The sequence below is a fragment of the Ictidomys tridecemlineatus genome, chromosome 3 (genome assembly GCF_052094955.1).
Source record: "Ictidomys tridecemlineatus isolate mIctTri1 chromosome 3, mIctTri1.hap1, whole genome shotgun sequence".
Classification (NCBI taxonomy): Eukaryota; Metazoa; Chordata; class Mammalia; order Rodentia; family Sciuridae; genus Ictidomys; species Ictidomys tridecemlineatus.
Window position 1 is genome coordinate 29,803,009 of NC_135479.1, and position 19,368 is coordinate 29,822,376.

At 45.9% G+C, this 19,368-nt stretch overlaps 1 protein-coding gene and 1 long non-coding RNA gene across 5 annotated transcripts in view; both read left to right on the plus strand.

The window, feature by feature from the left end:
* The window catches only part of Hlf (HLF transcription factor, PAR bZIP family member), a 49,550-nt gene that overhangs the window by 6,468 nt on the left and 23,714 nt on the right, over positions 1 to 19,368 (plus strand). The window lies entirely within an intron of this gene.
* Positions 1,397 to 18,380, plus strand: LOC144376076 (uncharacterized). The gene is made up of 2 exons (XR_013436136.1): positions 1,397 to 12,776; positions 12,872 to 18,380. It is a non-coding gene; the product is annotated as an uncharacterized LOC144376076 (long non-coding RNA).

Consider the following 19,368-nt stretch of genomic DNA (forward strand, 5'->3'; position numbering starts at 1 on the left):
TCTTTTCAGTTGTGAGTGCAGAGATGGGGTAATGGTGAAGGCTTGGTATAGAGTCAAGTGGAAGCCTTTCTGTGTGGTCGTGTGTGGGTAGAGGACTTAAGTGGGTGGCATAAGAGAAGGGTTTGGGGAAGCCCTGCTGTACCTCTGCAGTGCAGATGCTGACCATCCTTTGTGACAAAGATTGTGCTACTCATGGGCACAATGTAGTGATGCGGGGAAGCTCTGCTGATGGGTCTGGGATAATAGGAGGTCCTGCTGAGGCAAGAGGACTCTCTTGCTTTTCCAAATATCATGAGATGGAGCTCCTCTGAAGGACAGAAGTGTCCCCTAACTTACCGTGGAGCATAGGCATGTCCTCAGGTTGGCATGCTGTGGCTGATAATTGATCATTGTCATGCACAGCACCTCGGGTCTCTTGGAACTGCCTCCTTTTTTATCAGGATCAAGGGGATCATGCGGGGCGGAAGTCCACTTTGTTCTAGAGTTAGGCAGCCTATTTTCTGCTTTTTAGGATTCTTTATCTTCTCCACCAAGCTCCATAGAGGATGGGCTTCCCTGTTCTCTTGGCTTTGCCATGTTGCTCTCATTCCCTGGATGGCAATCTCTTGCCTGTGGCAAGGGGTGCTTTGGGATAGGTGTGGAGAGCAAGGCCATTTGATGGGTAGGAGTGCAGGCTCTGAACCTTGGGGCTTGGTTTTTCATCCTGGACCTGCCATTGGCTTGCCATGTAACTTGGTGTCAATTTCCTAACCTCTTTAAACTGCAATTGGCTCATCAATAGAATGGAGATTGTGAACAGTCTGTTCTCCCTTGTGGGGCTTTAGCAGGATTCAAGAAGATAAAACCGAGGCAGAGGATGGCATGCTGTCTGTCCCGCAAATGCTCAGTGCATAGGTCCCCTGTGAGGGCAACCACCTGGGGGGAGGGGAAAGAATGCCTGGGTTCCCAGCCCCTGTTCTCCATTCCATTTAGGGATTTGTTCATCCAGTCCTCTTTCCTCTGCAAAAATAGGGCATGCTTTCCTTTCTTTCTTTTTTTTTCTCCTTTTTCCAGCATACCCAATACTTATTCTCTGCAGCCGACCTGACCTTTCTCTTCCTTCTGGGTTAGGACGAATCACTTCCCTGATGTTAACCCAGCAACCTTGCTTCTGGGTTAGCAACTCCTGTTCGACCAGTGTGGAAACAGCCACTGTCTCCATGCCCAGCCCCCCAGCTCTCGTGGGAGCCCTGGAAGCCCTGGCTGCCAGCCTGCAGGACCGTGTGCTCCAGGCACGTGGCTGTGCCCTGTGGAGCTTGCCCAACTCTGGGTGGTGTGCTGGCTTGCCTTTTTTTTTTTTTTTTTCTTTTTTCCTTCTCCTCCTCCCTCTTGCTTCTCTTCCCAGGAGAACCACAGCAAATGCCAGTGAGCAATTGTAATCCTTACCCTGGCGTGAGAATGCTGAGTTCTGGACGGAGGTGGATAGGCCAGGGAAACCTGTTCTGTCCAGTGTTCCAGCCAGACCCCAAGCTCACCCTCTCTCTCCAGCTTCTGTTTAGAGAGGCCCCATCTTCTCTGCACCGCTGCGGTGGGCAGGATTCCTGAGGCCAACTCCTGCCAAGGGTCTTGGCAAAGTCTTTCCAGTTCAGCACTGTGCCTACCAGACTAGAAAAATAGCAATAGGAAGACAGAATCCGGTGGAGGAGAAGGGAAGAAGGTGGGGGAGGTGGGAAGAGGAAAAAAAAAAAAAAAAAAGCCTGATAGCATCCTAATGTCAAAAGCCAGAGGGTGAGAAGACAGCAGTGATTTATTAGGCTTCTCAGAAACCTCTCTTCCAGCCAGCACTAATCACTTTTACACAGGAGTCATTTTTTATATCTCGGCAGGGAAAATGGAGAGAAGAGGGAAGGTAGTCGGGGAATTAATAAGATGAAAAAGAAAATTGGGAAAGACTATGTTAGAGACGGGGAGGCACAGGGTCTGGGTTTGATTCTGTAGGGAGAGTGGCTGAAAAATATTGGCTATATTAAATAATTTTCATTTGTTCTATTTAGCATCCCCAAGCAAATGCCTTGAGCTGAAGCCGTTGTTTGGCCTTAAACTTAATTTTCCTTAATATAGAGTTGCCTGCCAGCTCCGCACTCAGGGTGTCTATGAGAATGCCCTGTGTTTGAGACATAGATCTATCCAGGAAATATGGCAATGTGTTTGCAAGTTCAGGACCCGATAAACAGACCAGAGTGTGAAATCTGACTTTGCCATTTGCAGGCTTATTCATGATCTCAGGCAAGTCATTTAAGTGATCTGAACTTCCGGTTTCCGAACTGGAACTCTGCAGTTATCATTGCATCTTCTTCACGGGATTGTTGAAGGTCACATGAGCCAGGGCATGTAGAGTGTAGGCACAGTGCCTGGCAAACAGTAAGCACTTAATAACAGCTGCTGTGAACAGCATTCTCACCAACATTGAGTCTCATTTCTTATAGAAAACCTGGTGTGGGATTTGACCCTTCCGAGCCAGCTAACCACTATGATCAAGGATTTTGGATTTCTCCTCTGCTCTTCTGCCTAATCTCCATTGCCCTTCTCTTAGCCTCTGAGTTTTCGGTGACCTTGGGTGTCTAACTGTAACCTTTACTCATTTCTCCTTGTTTACAGCTTTTAAAAAAAAAAAATCAAAGAAAGTGCAGTTTGAAGAAGTTCTTGCTTCGATTTCTTTCATGTCATATTTGCTGGTAAATCAATTCATCAGTGCTACTATCAAAATTTTAATAGCAGGTATTGATAATTAATCTGAAGGCAATGTAATGACCTCAGGAGTTAGGAAATCATAACACCATATGATGGCCTTGGGAAAGGAGGACAGGAGCCTTCCAGAAAAATAATTCCTCTTCCTCCACCCCATAGTCCTTTAATGTGTAAATCCTTAATCTTTCTGAACCTTCATTGTCTCCTCTGCAAAGTGATATCCTTGCTAGTTCCTGTGAGCTTTGTAATGCTAATGGACCAGAAGAGTCCAGCAGGGTACCTGGCACCAAGTGGGCCAGCTCTTCCCACAAGTGGGTTCCACTACTCTTCTCTAGGAAGTGAAACAGTGATTCGAATGGAACCAAGAGGAGGTTGTAGGAGGCAAGGAGCAATGTGGGCAGTCCCAGAAATAACATCAGTTTGGGCTTTGTTTTGCATTGTGCACCTCGGGGAAGGCAGATGAGTACAACTCAGCTGCTGGTCTCATGCAGATGCCACTTAATAGGAACGTGAGAAACTGAGAAGCAAAGGGATGATTGGCAGGACAAACTGGCAAGTTCTCAGGGCCAAATGATGGCTAGACAGAGTCCTCCAATATCTATTGGGAAGAGGAGGGTGAGAGGTTAATCAAAAAAGTGAGGAAAATATTTAAAAATAAATAAGGGAGCATTGCAGACCATTAAGGGCTGCCAGACCTCACAGGAAGCAGCCATTGCTCAGGGCAGGAGCGCCTGGGGTGAGGCTTCCTGGAACAGCTGGACCTTGAGTTGGGTCTCAAAGGGAGACAGAGAGGGAGCCAGATTGAAGGGTAGACCCTGGAGCCACAAAGGTATAGAGGCAGGAATGCCCAGGATGTTTAGGGAACAAGGTGCAGATTCAGTTGGGCTGGTGCAGGAAATTCACAGGAAGGAGACAGGGAAACGAGTGGGAGGGGCTGAGGTTGGTCAGAGTGGCATTTTCAGGAGGACCAGGCTTCAGAGCCTGAACTTTGTTCAAGAGGCGGTGGGGAGCCAGTGAAGGTTTTTGGGCAGGGAAGTGGCATGCGGACCTTTCCACTTGGGTTCAAGGTTAGATCTGAAACATTTTTAGAAATTTGACAATAGTTTCCTCTGGCAAACCAGGATTTCCTTATTTTTATTATTTTGAAAAATAAATACTCTGCCTGAACATCAAACAGCTTTTCAAAACACGATGTTCTAATGATCTAGATGAAGTAATTCCAAAACACAGGGTTTATATTTCACTTGTAAAAACCCATAATTTTGGTGATTGGGGGAAACACTCTTTTGGCAAGAAAATAGTTTGAAGGATTTGAATGGTTTAGAATTTAGAAGTCCAAAAGCAGGGCTGGTCTCGTAGGAGTAAAAAAATAGATTTTAATAAACTCAACCCATTAGCATTCATTGCTTTTAAATGCCTCTATTTTATACGGCCTACTAGGTTTGCAAACAAGTATACTGAACCACTTTTTGAGCGTGCTTGGGGGGTGCATGCGTGCACGTGTATTGCAGGGGTGGGGAGCGGTTGCCTCATCGGTGCAAATAGTACTTGATTGTAAGGATTACCTGCAGCAGTGACATCGAGCTAAAAATAACTTAGCCAAGTTTCTGGCCAGCTTATTAATTTTATTCCTGAGAGACAAAGAAATTATTATTGCAGTTTTGCATGCTTAAGACTTGACCTTGTATTTCTGGCTCCTGTCTTCCCTGAAACCAAATGAATTGCACATCATACTTTCTCTCTCTCTCTTTATGTGGTGTGTGTGTGTGTGTGTGTGTGTGTGTGTGTGTGTGTGTGTGTTTTTGTTGGGAGTGCTGCTGGAGGAATGAGGCTTTGTGGGAGGGGAGAGGATGGCTGCTGAATGGCACATGCTTGAAACAACTTGTTCAGGTACCCCTGAAGTGTCCTCTGATATTAAGCCAGCATTATAGGAGTCTGGAAAAGTTGCCATAACCAAACCAGTTCACCTAAATAAAAAGTTAACAGACAGTGTGTGCTGTTTCACCTCCAGCTACATACAGTAGCCAATTACAGGAATGTTGGCAGAATAGAGCGTCTGCTTTGGGAAGAGTCGACATAGTATTTATTTCTGTTACATTGCTTGCTGGTAGATACAAACTCCATGACTGTATGTGGAAATTCCTAAAATGTTTGTCCCCGCCACCCCCCAGTACTGGAGATTGAACCCAGCAGTGCTTTTCCATTAAGCTCCCTCGCCAGCCCTTTTTACATTTTATTTTGAGACAGTCTTGCTAAAATACTGAGACTGGCCTTGAACTTGTGTTTGTCCTGCCTCAGGCTCCAACTTGCTGGGGTTACAGGCACATGTCACCACACCTGCTCTTGTTTTTTTGTTTTTTTTTTTTTTCCCTTCTTCTTCTTATTTTATAACTTTTAACAAATTTTACTGTCTTAACTCACCACCTAGCCAGTCTCATTTCCTCTCCTGAAAAATGACTCAGCTCCCCTGTCACATTGTGTTTCTAAAAGTTTTGCTCTTAGAAGTTTAATCTGGGATTTAAAAATTTTTATTATTAACGATTGTTGGAAGGATGTTTTGGAGTTTGGAGTCTTATAATGGGATATGGCTTGTGGGATAATTAAACCCCCTTGGCTCTCCAGTTTTGCCTGGGAGACCCTCAATTCCTAAAAACAATGAGTGCGTGTACAGAAAGATGCTCTGGGGAGCTACAACACTAAATCATCTGTGACAAAATGTTCTTTCAGAAAGTGGAATTGCATAAATGGATCGGCAGAAATAAATGCTTTGGCAGAAACTCCTTGAGTGGGAAAGAGCAATGCTTTCTTTTCTAATTAGCTCTGGGTAGCAGTCTGCTCTGATGTCTTTGTTGAGGAACCCCGGCAGAGACAGTGGAGAAGTCTCACTGCTGCTAAGCACTTCTGGTGTTAACGGAAAGAGTTAAGCACACTGTCCACTCATGCACGATAAATGCCTCTTGAGTTGGACTGAATAGGGAAGGTGAAGGCTTGTTGGGGGAAGGATGCCACTGGGCTCTGACCAATGGGAATCAATGCTGTAAACCAGATGAGCAAGATCATCCAGGTACGAAGTAATCAGATTACCCAGAACAGAGATCGCAATACCCTGAGATATAAAGGTTTTTGAAAGGGTATTAGCAAACGAACTCCATCTGCCCCACAGTTTGTACAGACTTAATTCGCCTTAGGATGGATTCATTATGGTCTAGGCTTAGTGTCACTCAAGGAGACCATGCAAACTTTGCTAGATAGAGCTCTGAAACATAGGAGGGAGACCTGAGGTCCAATCAGAGCAGGGCCAAAGGCCCCTGAAGATTTACAGAGGAATGAGTAGATAACATAAGATGTAAAAATGGAAATAAAGCCTTTAGATAGAGCATCTAATGGCAAGCAAAGATAAACTTGCAGAAGTGACTTTATAAGAATTTTGTAGAATTCATTTCATTATAATTGATTTCTTTATATTAATACATTTTCCCAGGGGAGCTGGGTATCATGTTTCCTCTTAAAATCAGAGGTATGTTTATTTCAAATGGACAGTAATGCGTGAATGATTTTTTTAAATAATAATTAGTTCCGTGTCAAAATATTAGTGTTTTTGCACATATAAGTGAGATTCACCAAAACAAAGAAGGCCAGTTAGTAGTATTCAGTTATCAATTTTTTTTAAAGCATGAATATTTGGTAGGTAGGTATAAAGAAGTTCTTGGGGACCTCTTTATATTCTATTTCTCTTTTGACCTGTTAGCTTTCTAGGCAATACTATTTCATTAATTTTGATTTTATGATCATTTGATCTCAAATTGATTAAGCTGAAATTTGTATCTATTGTCTTCTTTATAAAGTAAGATATTACCAAACAGGTTAATTAAGGAAACAGTTTTGGGAAGGCATATTTAATTTATTTGAGTACAAAATCATCTCTATAAAGACTTTACATGTGTGCATATAAATTAATATGGGTTGTGTGGTTTTGTTTGTTTGTTTTGTATTAGGTGAAAACAGGGGCTTTACACTGACCTACCGATCCAACCCTTTTTTTTTGAGAAGGTCTTGCTAAGTTGCTCAGGGCCTCCTTAAGTTGCTGAGACTGACCTAAAAATTGTGATCCTCCTGCCTCAGCCTCCGGAGTTGCTCAGATACAGGCATGTGCCCTAAAGTGATATTTTTAAACCCAAGTATACATTAGTAAATAATAAAAGAATTTCGGTCACTCAGACATTTCCATAATTCAGATTAGCCTCCCACCAAATTGTTGCCCTTTATCTCTGCTGCCCCACCCCTCCACTTGCTATGCCACCACAAAACTTTCATATTTTAAATTAAACACTCATGTACATGTACAAAATTGAAAGACCAATTTGTTCATTTACCTGCCATCATAGGGGACGTCATGGACCAATCTCTCCAAAGAGAAAGGTGGTTTTCTCTTGAATTTTACTAATACAGTGACCGTCCATCAGAGCAGTCCATCCCATCAGTCTTCCCCATCTCATGGAGAAGCAGTAAAACGTGGTGGTTCAACTTCCAGCTCCGCCTCGGTTTCCTGCACTGTGAGAAGGGATGGGAATACCTGCTTCTGAGGATTCCTATAGGAGGAAATGAGATGATGCGTCGAGCACATCAAGCAGCATTCAAAATACAAATGGTGGCTTTTATCCCTTGGGTTTCTTGTTCTGCGGTTGCTCTTTCTCTTCTTCTCCCGTCTCCATCATCCTCTTACAGACTACCTGTAGTGCTGATGGCCTAGAAACCGCTCCCCACCTGTGAGCAAGTGAAGGGCAGGGTCCCAATGAAGCCGAGCAGTGAGCATCGTGGGTGGGTTACACCTGTGGAAAGAGGCGCCTCCCTGGGCAGCCCCATCCACAGCCCTCTCAGCCTCAGCATGGGGCGGTATCTGCCCGCCTTCTTGGAGAGTGCCTCTCATAGCATATGCTTTACGGGGGGACCTGGCTGTCTTTCTTCTTCACAAGTTCCATCCTCTGATGCTGTGCCTGAAAGAGCTGGGGTAGCAGGGGTGCGAGGGAGTGTCTGTACTTTTCCTTCAGAGCTCTCGGGGACACACCTCTGGGTCAGGAAGGAGAGAACTGGCACTTGCCCAGTGGTTGGCGATGGCCTGCAGAGCAGGGAGAGGCAGATTGGTGGGTTTCTAGTGCTCCAGGAACCCCCTGCCTTCTCTTTTCCCTTGGGTGAGTCTCTTCTCTGTGCCCCACCAGTTGGAAATGACAGGGAGCTGGGGAAATCTGTTGAAGTGGTAGGAAAGCACAAGGGAATTGAGGAAACTAAAGTGGATTATTTGGAAGGAAAGTGTAAAACTAGTTTTAGCCATAGGAGACAACTCTAGAAATTGATTGACTGCAGAAGTAGGATTAACCTAGTATGACCTGGCTTTTCAGCCAGGTTAGAAGTCTAGGGTTCTTGGCCTGGTTCTGGATGCTGTGTGTCCTGTACTGCACATCTGGGCGTGGCTGACTAAAGCTATTAAAGGTACAGCCATCTTAAGGGATTGCAGAGTACATCAGCACCCAATGAGGCAAGATTTTTTTCCCCCTCCAGAAAGGGGTGTTTAATTCTGGCCCTTTCACATCCTGTCATATATCTCTGGGCTCTCCTCTTATAAAATAGTGGGCACAATACTCCTCACTTTAAGTCAGATAAAGACACTATGAAATCACAGCAGTACCCATGGGGTATTTCAGTCAGGATCCTGTTAAGCATTAAATGTAGGAGATTGTAAAGAATCAACTCATGTTAGAAATAATACTTGTTCCTGGTATTCAGTCTGTTTCTAAGAGGTTTGGGTATTATAGATACTTTGCCCAAATTTGTCCCTTTTCTCTCTCTCTTTTTTTTTCCTTCTTTCTTTCTACCAGCCCTTCCATTTTGACTGCAGGCTTAAAATAAATGTGGGCCTATCTCAGTGGCCAGAAACCATGGAGATCAGATGAAATCACTGTCAAGGCAGAAATAACCAGCTTTGATAAAGATATTCAGAGAAACAGAATCCTAATAATATTAGCACCTCCTTGTTGGACCCTTTACTCGCCAAACTGAATTGGATCTGAAATCAGAGGCCCCCTAGGAAGCCGTGAAACTTTGAGCAAACCACTTAAAGTCTGAGCTCCCATCTCCTTATCCAGATATGGTGGCCTGTTCCACTATTTAGGGATAAATAGCGGTAAACATGCTGTCAGCGAAAGGCCTCGGGCCTGTGCCTGCTCAGCGCTGCAACTCAGTTTGAATTCAGGGTCAGCATCTGGTATTTTATAGATAACTTTCTCAATGGCATTTGTTGTTCCTATCTTTGGAATCTCACTTCCAGGTTTCTGAATGCTGGGCTGGGCCTTTGCAAGCTCCATGATGCTCGTTTAGGTACCCAGAGAGAGCTGATGTGTAGTCCCAGCTGCACTATTAATTAGAAGTAGAACCACAAAGTCATCAAGCTCTCTGGGTTTTGCTTCTTCATTGGTAAAAGGAGAATAATGTATGTCCTTCTAATTTACAAGTACGTCACAGGACAGCCAAATAGAAAATCGACCCCAACGAAATTCGAATCAAAGTCCAAACTGGGTTAACATTATTATTTCCGAGGGGAGGGTTATGTGCAAAAAAAAGGTGGAACCATGGAGTCACACCTTCAAAGTTGGGTTGGTCACAAAGAGCTCTGAACTTGGAGCCAGTCGATTTTAGGTTCTAGAGCTGGCTTGTCAGGGTTTGGGGTGTATGTCTCTGGATTGGTCACCAAATCTCTGAGCCTCAGTTTTCTTGTCTGTACAACGTAGGGGTGGTTTCGTTTTTGTTTTTAAGCTCTGTGACCCTGGGCTCTAAGACTACTATGAGCTGGAAGAATTAATGTTGACATTTTGGTGCAAAAATATCACACCTCTTGCTGCTCCCAAGCCAGGTAGATGGACAAAGTATCTGACATTCTGTCCCTCGTACAGAAAGGATGACGGACTTTAGAAGCTGAAAAGCAAAAGTCATTTGACACCTTCTGGGGAGAAAAAATTCAACAGCATTAAAGCAAATCACTTCCTTTAAAATGGTCTTCATGATGAATGGGAACCATTGGCTCCTCCCTGGTGCTCAGCGTTTCAGAGGAACCCTGAAAGTGAGTTATCTGTCAGGAATCATTGCTCCGAGGGCTGGGTTTCCTAGCAGTGGTTTATTAGCCAGGCAAAATATTAAAATAAAAGGAAAACCACAGAGGGGCAGCTGCCAAGGCCCATTGCTACCTATTTTGATGGCAACTTTTCCAGAGGGGGTAATGGCCAGCTGGGCTTCCGGCTGCTTCTCAAGGTAACTGGGTTCAGGTTTGTAGGACTGCGCATGGCAGTAGGTCTCATCTCACAACCAGCTTTGATAGCTTAGTAGGTACCTGGCATTGTCACCTTGGAAGATTCTGGGATCTTGGAAGATTCGTGGTCTGGGATCAGTGGAAAGAGTTCTGGAATTAATTAGTGATGTCTGCCAGGAACTTAGGTGGGGCAGTACTGGTGCCAGGTATCTGCTGCCCTGCCAGAGCAGGTTGGGAAGATCCTTCAGTACTTGTCCCTTGCACTGGGCAGCAGACCAAGGACTCGGGCCAGTATTGTTTCCGGTGTCCTGGAAAAGTATTTTTCTAAGCCTCCGGCACGTTCTGTTTTACTCTCTAAAGGAGGCTTATTCTGGTTAACTTAACAGAGAGAATGGAATAAAGAATGTCTGTTGATTCTGTTCCATGGTCACAAGACAGGAACTGCAAGATAGAAGGAAGCTAGCGTCCAGCATGTAATTCCAGGGATGCTCGAGCTGAGCCAGGCCTGGGTGCCCCCTGCTCCATCAAAGGCATCCACAGACCACAGGTCCTGGGAGGCTGTGGCCAGAGGCATGGCTGCAGATTCCCTGGAAACTGGGCCATATATTTCATACGTTGCCATCTTGAATTTAAAGTAGAAGTGTTGCCACTTTCTTTAAGGGAGCCCTGGAGAATTTGCCAGTTCTACTCAGGCTTGAGGGTGATTCTCAATTATCCATGTTAGTGGGACAGATCATCTGAGTTCTATTTCTCTTCAACTTTGGAATGTGCTTTATCCTCTTGCGCTGCTGATCTGCTTTGCTGGCGATGTTTGAATGCTTCAGATATTCTTTTCTGTAAAGAACATTCGAAGGGAAGAGTAGTGCTTTTGGCAGTGCCCCAGTGTGTTGCTTGTAGCTAGCCAAATATGCCTGAGCCCTCTCAGCCTCCTGACTTGAAACCCAGGAACGGTACCAGTGGACTTGTAATCACTGACTTTTATTGAGCACTTACTATGGGCTCCCTGGGATCCAGGCAACTGTGTGACAAGGGGGTCAATCTAGGAGTGTGCTGGGCAGTGGGGTGAGGTGAGCTGGAGGTTAAACATTGTCTATGGAGAAGCTACAAGAGTGCACGGAGAGTGGACCCAATTTCCTCTGCTACTGCTCTTTTCATTATTCCCAGTGACTGCACTTGAGCTCTGCATACCATTAACTTTCAATTATCCTGAGGCTGACTAGCCAGTTTGCAGATTAACCAAGGTGAAGGCTTACCTGGGCCTGGGAGGCACCCATCAACTCAGCTGCTCCTTAATTAGCTGGTTACGGCTGATTGCCTGCTCCAGGGTTGAGGAGCTGGGGGCTGGGGTACTTATAGCAGGGAAGGGAAATCAAGGGGCATTTCCTTCCCTGACCCTCTACTCTTCCACCTGTGAAGTTCTGCATTCTCCAGGACCATCCCTGAGAGGTTCCTAAGTTCCCTGGGGTCCTGCTTCTGTACCCCGACAGCTTTCCGGCCCCGGGGCCCTAATGCATGCTCCAAATTGGGAAATTCAAGTTGGCTCCAAGGCACAGTGGATTTGGGGGTTCTGGAGATTTAGGAATCTAATATGTTGAAAGGTGGCCCAGTAAGCAAGGTCTGCTAATTCCCCCTTTTCCTCCTCAGCCTGTGAACCTCCTCCCACCAAAAATGTAGATTGACAGGCTTGAGACACTGAGCACTGGATCCCCCCTGAGGCCACTGGAGACCAAGGCCACAGTGGCAGTGAGGGCAGGGGCTGCCTGCTAAAGCAAGTGCCTGTGGACCCAGGCCATCCCCTGGTGATTGTCTCCCAGGGTTGTCTTGGTTCACAGAACGTGGACTGCATCTGCCTGAGTCCCTGTGGAGTGAGAGTAGAAATCAGTGTGCTTGTCACACCACCGTACCTTCAGATCAGAATCTGTACCATTTAACCTCCAGCCATATTCGAGATGGTCTCAGTTTGGGGGAGAGGTATCTTGGATCCTAGGTATTCTCTCCATCTTAAGCAAGTATCCACTGAGGCTTTGGTGTGCAGCCCAAAGAAGAGTGAACATTTGCACAGGCTGGTGCTTGATGGGTTCAGCGGAGTACCTCAAGCAGCGTCTGCCCTAGCCCCTGATGAGTCTTTTCTCAGATAGGGTTCTCATTTTGCACTCTCTGGGCCCACAGTCCCCTTGCCTTGGTGCAATAGAGTGCTGCTGTCCCTTTTCAGCCAGGACCCTGGGTTTCTTTGGGTCTTTCTCTCTGGCTCACGTTTTCCCAGGGCTGCTAGTGTGTATGTACAGTCTAGAGATCACATTTTATTAACACAAAGAAATCTGCTTGGGCTGCCTGGCTCTTGCAGTCACGTGGAGAGAAATGTGTTTCTTCGGCCCGCCAGCCTGCAGCTCTCTGTGCAAAATACAGCAGAGAGCTGGGCACGGGGCCAAGCTTACATTTCACTTCGGAACACACTTTCGCATCACTCCTTGGCAGAACATCCACGGCGGTGTCTATTTGGGGAGTAAGTTAGAGAAGTGTTGTTTCCCTCTTAGGAGAGTGTCGAGAGAGAAGAGAGGACTTTTGGAAAATGTTTTGCCTTTCCCCCACCTTCATCCTCAAGGTGCCCAGGTATGAAGAGGATCCAGTTAAAGGCAGCAGCAGCAGCAGCGCCTAAGAGAAGCCCCCTTACTCCCGGGCCACCTTTTCCCCTTGCAAAATCTGTAAACACAAGCCAGGACCTCCCGCCTGGGACAGAGAAACTTAGGCCAAGGTAATAACATCAAAACCAAAGTCCTGGAACTCTTGGGTAAACTGGTTACTCTCCCAGATAAAACAACTTTGTTGTCCAAATCTTTCTTTCCAAAGATCTAAGACTTTTCGAATGTTGGGCCAAAGCCAGCCATTGAAGGAAGGAACTTCAGCAGGCCTTCTTAGAATGGAGAACACTGTGAAAATAAACAAACTGGCCTCCTCCATGCCATTTTCCCTTACTTGTCTATTTCGATTTCTTTTTGTTTTCCCCCCCTTGTACTTTCCCACTCCACCCTTACTCCCAGCACTATCTCCCTCCTCTCAGGGACCAAGCTGGCTGTTTTGCCTTTAGTAAAACAAACATCTAACTTCAAAAACAGGCTTCAGGAGGAAGGAGGTGTAATTTAATTTTTTGGGTATTTTCCCTTCCCCGCCCCATACGGTGTTCTTCTAGGTGGCTGCCTAAAGCCTCACGTGGGTTTGAAAATAAAGTTGTTTTTTTGAATTTTAAAACTCCCATTAGAATGATTAAAAAAAAAAAAACCCACAGGTTTATTGGAATATGAGGGATTTCTCTTTTCTCAATGAGCGAGGCCCCCTCTTGTGGAAATAAACTTTCTTCCTCATCAACCCAACCCACAGACTCCCTAGCAATCACTCAGGTGCCAAGTCTTATTCCGATTCTAGAATTCATTGGCTTTGGAAGGTTCCTTTTGATCTCAGTCCCAAGCAGCCAAGCAGCAACCAGCCGAGACTCAAGGAATCTCTCCCGGCCAGATGCACACGCCAGGCTGTTCTCCGTAAGACAGGGCACTGCTGGGAGGACCCCCGTGGTGGCAAAGGAGGCCCAGAATCTCAGGAGCTGGGATGCAGCCTCCTGCCGTCAGCTGGCAAGGTCTTTCCTTCCTCTGCAGAAGGTCCTGACAGCGACCCATTCCACCTGTCTCAAAAACCTGCTGGTAATTAGCTTTAAAAATAATGCCAGGTTCTCACACGGCTGGTAGGTGCATTAGCTCATGGGCTGGGCAGGGGGGGAGTGCTACTTGACAGAGGAACACCGTTGTAGTCACCTTAGTCATTCCAGGTGAGGTTAGATGAGGTTGTTGGAGAGATGAAGTTGGCCTGCACTTTCAAAGAGGTCTTCTAAAAGGTCCAGCGATAACACTCGAAGTTTCAAAGTTTGGAGCTGTGTTCTCCTTCCCTTTATAAATGACACTGATATTTTCTTAAAAGTCACATTTTCTTTCTCTCTCCCTGCCTGCCTTCTTTTCTTCTCCCCCTCCACCCTTTGCTGCTAGGAATTGAACCCAGAACATCCCACCTACTAAGAACGCAATGTACCATTGAGCTATTCCTCTAGCCCCATCATCACATTTTTTTTTTTTGAATCAATAAAAGCTCTGGTAGATGATTGAGAGTCACACATAAGTCAGCATCAAGCATCAGTTCTCCATTCACGTGTGGACTATCTGCTTGGCATATTAGCCATGGTGAATGAGTAATCCCTGGCTGGTTGCCATTTGCCACCCTGCAGAATGCTACCGTAAGACTTCTACCCCCTGAACTCATTGGGAAGGACCAGGGAACACAATTTCATTTTATAATTAACTGAGACAATTCACATTGCATTTCCTTAGTACATTATAACAGCAGGATAATGATTATTCGGAATGAATTGAACCTGGAATACTTTGAAAATCGGTCATTTAGGTTGTAGGGCTTGAATTTGGCCTCTCCTTACACCAGAGACAGTAATTTAATCCTGCAGGATTTTGTCTTGGTGCACAAAGCAGGTGAAGATTTACCGAGGCCCATCTTCCCAGCTCCCACAGCACCCCGGACCCCGGGATGGGCCCTTGTTGACCTGCTGTGGTTAAATGGCAAGTTTCTTTGAGGCTGGGACAGGGCTTCTGTCCGAGGCACTCAAGCACCTGCTTTCCGCCAGAGCTGGTACTCCATAGGCATTGATTGAATGAAACTACAAAGATGGTACTTTCATTAGAAATGATTTTAAACAAGCACTTATGCTGGCCGAGGCTTTTCAACATGCTCTGTGTTGCAAAGGGTCCTGAGAGAGCAGTGAACTCTTCGGGATGGACTTGAGTCAACACAGTGTCAGAAGAGGTGCGGTGCAGACACCCCCCCTGGGGACAGACTCAGGGCTCCTCCATGATGCTTCCACGAGCTGCCTTTCTTAACATTTTACTGTTTTCTGATTGGCTGTTTAAAAGTCTTGTTTTCCGACAAGAGGATTTAGGTGTTTACAAATAAAAGGGGATATCGACCCCCAGTTTTTCCACCCCTTCATCTCAGAGATGTGATTGGAAGTCAGCAGCTCCACCTGCATGCTCCCAGCTAACTTGTAAGAAGTTTTAGAACTCAGCCCACAGGTTCTCAATGGGAATTTCGCCTGAGTAAGTAGAGAAGTTCCATGCTGGGCGAGGGGAAGAAGGAATACAGAGGGACATCGATTTTAGAACATCTAAAAGTGACATTGCTTTTCTTAACAGATGCAGGAGGATGCCTCTCCATGAGGCACATTAGGGTGTCGCTTCTCTGGGCAGATGGTCCCACTGGTTTATAGAACGGTGCTTCTCCCCACACTGGTCGGCAGTTATGGTCTCTAAAACAGACATGGCCCTGCTGGAGAGGACAGGGGGCTTCCAGGTGCCACTCCATGAGCAGTCGTAGCTCTTAGGAGCTGCCCTCCTGGCTCACTGCCTGGACAGCAATAGGTCAAGGATAGAAGAGGTGTCCCCAGATTTGGGATGACCTCACTGTTCCCCATACAGAATCGATGCTTTCCAAAGCCTTTTCTGCTGCTGTTCAGCTTACTGGGCCTGGCTTTCTTAGTGGGTTAAGAAGATAGCATCTCTCTTCCCAGGATGAAGCAGCAAAGTTCTTGGGATAGAATAGTGCATAAGATTATTCATACGACAGAAGCATTTGAAAATTATTTTGAGAATGACTTAAAATACAGAAAAGCAAAAAAAAAAAAAAAAAAAGTAGCAAGTGTCCTTATTCCAATCACCCAGAATTAATGATGTGACATATATGAGATAGAGATATGTCTACATGTAAATTCACCTTTTCATTCATCCGTGGATCTCCACATTACAGATCTGGTTGAGGTCTTGGGAAACTTTTTTAAATAAAAGAAACATGTTTTATTCATAAGGCCAAACTGCAATAATTCAAAGTGTGTTTTCTCCGTTCTTAATCCCTCCTAGCATTTTGCACCCATTGTATTAATAAATAAGCCTGGTTTCAGCCTGGTTCATTGGAATTCCACATTCCCCTGGGTTACCCTTTGGCACAGGGTGGGAGGCCAGTTAGCCCAGAGTTCCGGGATGTCTTGTTCCAAATGTAAAAGGCGTCTCTCTTGAATAACCCAAGGGGAGCCTGCCTGGGGTAGAGAGCTCCCTTCCTCATTGCTGAAGAAAAGCAAACAACAGATAAGCAGCCTCCACATCAACAGAAGGGCCAGCGCATAGGACACAGGAGCTGCATCTGCCCGGAGAGACGCAGGGGATGCTAGTGGATGGGCGTGGGGCCATGCCCATCACTACAGCGCTCCCAGGAGAGACAGCAGTGCTTCCCTCTTTGCTCCTGACTGGCAATCAAACCCTAACTCTGGCAATCAACTCTGCACCAATTTTTCTCTGAATATAGAACTTCCATCATATGATGGGTGGGAAAGGAAACATTACAATAACAACTAGTCCTGCTTCAGCTCTTATTGTGATTTGGGCTCGACACAATGTGGTTAATATGCGTTACTATGTTAAATCTCTAAGCTACCTCTGGGTGCTTCTGTATTAGTAGTAGGTAGGTATTATTATTATCTCTTTTGACAGATGGGAACACTGAGGCCCAGAGAGTTAGCAAAATGTTGCAGTGAGCAGTCAGTGACAGCAAGGCCAGGCCAGGACGCCAGGCCTCTAGCACCAGAGCCCATGAGCTGGCCGATGCCCTCCTCCGTCTCTCAGTAGAGGGCTCTTTGCTGCTGGAAGGTAGCAAGACTTCTGGAACCGTCGGAACACTTGTGTGGATGGAATGGTATCATCATAGATTTGTTCTGGGAACCTAGAGGTGGAGGAACTAAAGAGCAAAGAAGTGACACCTGAAGGCGCATCTGTGGAGGCCCGAGGGCTGCAGCCAGCTCCAGGGAATTGAGTTTTAAAGATCAGAGAGGCTAGCTTTCACACACAGATTCTATTTTTAAACCATGAAGGGTTTAATTTAAACATGAATTCTGTGCTTTTGCATGACTCTCAAAGTCAAAGCTCCTTTGGATCTGGTCTTAGAAGAGAAGAAGCACTAGGAGATGATACACAGCATTCCAGGAAGATTTAGAGATGGCCCAGGGGTGTTAGGAACACGGAGTGCTGCTGTGTTCCTGAGGTCACTGGTACGAGCCCACAGCCCAGTCCATGGAAGAGATCAGAATCCATGGCCCTGTGCCTAGGGTGTGCTGATCTCGCTTAGCACAGCAGGGGGGCATATTCAGTCCGAATCTGCTGGGTGAGAAGACCTTACCAAGATGCGTATGTGAATACAGGGGCCCAGTTGGGCATCAGCTGTGCTTTTCCCGTCAGCCAGGCGTGGGGAGGGAGGTGCTTACTCAGTGTCCCCTCCGTGTGCTATTCAGACATGCCTGGTGAGTGCTCTGTGCAGACACACAACGTGGGCAGGAGGCTCTTTTGAGATACTTCTGGGGACACGTAGCCAGCACTTGGTAAATATTAGTGCCCTTCCCTTTCCTGTGTATAAGGCAAGCTCTACGAGCGAGGCGTCAGAGCTCAGAATGCAAAAATAGCTCCGCATGTGAGGATGTGGCCTCTTTTCCCCGAGTGTGGACCAGATGTCAGGCTGCCTTGTGAAGACTCCAGGAATGTTACGGCTTCCTTCTTCAGGGCTCCGCTCCTTCTCTCCATATGGAGAAGCCTCCCTTTCAGTGCGCATCTTGGATCTGAAAAAGAGGAAAGAAAAATCTCAGGGAATGGGCCTTCTGTGTTCTCCTTTTGCAGAAGCCTTTGTGTGCATGTATATATATGGACCTCAGGCCTTTCTCTCGAGTCAGAGAAACAGTCATCATGCCATTTTCCCTGTCACTAGTGGAGAACCCCATGCATGGATGTTTGGAGGCCATGTATTCATTTTCTGGCCACTGCACGGAGGGCCAACTGTTTACCAGGCATTGAGTTGTGCTGGGGATTCAGAGATAAGGAAGATGTCATCCTTTGAACTGGAGACGCTTGAGAATTGCAAAGAGATAAATAACTGTAAATGGAGTATGACAGGTGGTATGAGAGAATGGGCAAGGTAACACCAGGAAGAAAAGAATGGCCAGCTCTGAATAGGGAGAAGGAGGAAGAGAGAGAAGAAGGTCCTTGATTTACGTATTGAAGAATCAGCAAAAATGATATGGACAAAAAGGAAAGATACATGGGCCGGGGCTGGGGCTCAGTGGCAGAGCACTTGCCTAGCCTGTGTGAGGCACTGGGTTTGATCCTCAGCACCACATAAAGATAAACAACTAAAGGTATTCTGTCCATCTACAATTATTAAAAAAAAATAGGGAAGGATACAATAAATGACCCGCTGAGTTTTCCTTGATTGATATTAAGAGTTAATGTCTATTAAATTGCACCGGTAATTCATAGAGCAGAGTACTATGGGATATGGCCAGCAAATATAAAAAACAGGAGAATAAAAGAGAATTAAAAATGTATATGGTGGTTAATATATACACATCTACATCTGGGCAGGTGGTTTATTCCCCCAACCCAGATAAGGGGGACTTTGCTGCAAGGGGAGGACCCTGCAGCTCTGCACCTCCAGGGCAGTGAACCACGTGTCTCAAGCATGGTGTGCTTAAAGATGCTGGGAGGGTAGAGGCGGTATAATTGATGTGATTTAAAAGTTGCTGTGGCAACACACCCACTTCCAGAACATCAGTGTTAGTGGGAGGGAGGGCAGGCAAGCTCGTGGCTCTTGCCCTGGGCTGCCCTGTGTCTGAAGCACCTGATCTGGGCTGAAAATCTGGACAAATTCAAAAGGACCAACACCCCACATGACTCACTGCCATCTTACTTTGTGGATCAACCCTGGAATAAGACAAGGAAATGTGTAAACCAGAGAAAAGACTACAGGGAACAGTGAGGAGAGGAAAGGAAGAGGCCTGAGTGGGCATGGCCAACTCTTTGCCGAGACACGTTTTCCCAATGTGATATTTGAATGTATTAAGTAACGTAAAGTATAGATTTTCTACAGGAAAAAAAAATATATATATGGCATCCATGTGTGTAAACTTCCCTTTATAGAGAAAAGTAGCATTGAATGCTTTGGGGCATAAGTGAAATAGTCCTTTGACAATCAATTTTTCATGAACCCCAATCTTCTGCTACTCTAAGAGTTTTGGTTGAAGTCCTGAGTGATTGCCTCTGCGGCACCACCTTCTGGTAGATCATACTTATGACATGGCATAAACTCCCCCTGTGGGTGGTTGATTTCCCTACAAGCAAGCTTGCAGTTTGCAAGCTCCTTACAGGGGCTATTTCCTCTAGACTAACATTTCTCAGCTCTGGCCTCACATAAGAACTACTAGT